Raw genomic sequence first — 490 nt, 5'->3', positions numbered from 1 at the left:
ACGAGACAGGAGCTTTGTGCGCGGTGGGAAGCCCTGGGGCGGTCAGCATCGCTGCACGTCCAAACCCACCTGCCTAAGCCAGGGCATCTCTGGCTGTCTTTGTCCAGGATCTCTGCAGGCAAGGCACAGCATCTTGCTGAGACTTCCCCTTGCAAATAGATCAGCTTTCTGCCAGCGCAGCTTCACCAAATGCAGCCTCTGATAGCAAAGCCACTGCTGCCTGCATCCCCCTCCCACCAGTCACCTCCCTCCCCTCTCCAGCACCCCAAATGTCCTGGGCTGATTCACTGCCCTGGCAAGCTGTGGCCCTGGCTGCCTGCTGGGCACTGGTGGAAGGCGGCTTGGGTACGAGCTCTTCCCAGTCGGCCCCATAGCCCATGACCCTCCTGGCGGGGGGTGGCGGTGGCGAGGGGTCCCTGCCCTGGGGGGAGGCAGGAGGGGTCCCTTCCCATCCCTGCCTGCAGCTCCACCGGGTTCACCCGCCTGCCCC

The 490-nt window shown here is 64.5% G+C and overlaps 1 protein-coding gene across 1 annotated transcript in view; it reads left to right on the top strand.

Annotated features, from left to right (window-relative positions):
• KCNH4 (potassium voltage-gated channel, subfamily H (eag-related), member 4) overlaps positions 1 to 490 on the top strand; it is a 10,780-nt gene that overhangs the window by 3,808 nt on the left and 6,482 nt on the right. The gene's annotated exons all lie outside the window — the stretch shown is intronic.

The sequence above is a fragment of the Pygoscelis adeliae genome, unplaced genomic scaffold (assembly GCF_000699105.1).
Source record: "Pygoscelis adeliae isolate BGI_AS28 unplaced genomic scaffold, ASM69910v1 Scaffold917, whole genome shotgun sequence".
NCBI lineage: Eukaryota > Metazoa > Chordata > Aves > Sphenisciformes > Spheniscidae > Pygoscelis > Pygoscelis adeliae.
Note: the sequence above shows the minus strand (reverse complement) of the source record. Positions and strands in the feature narration are given on the sequence as shown.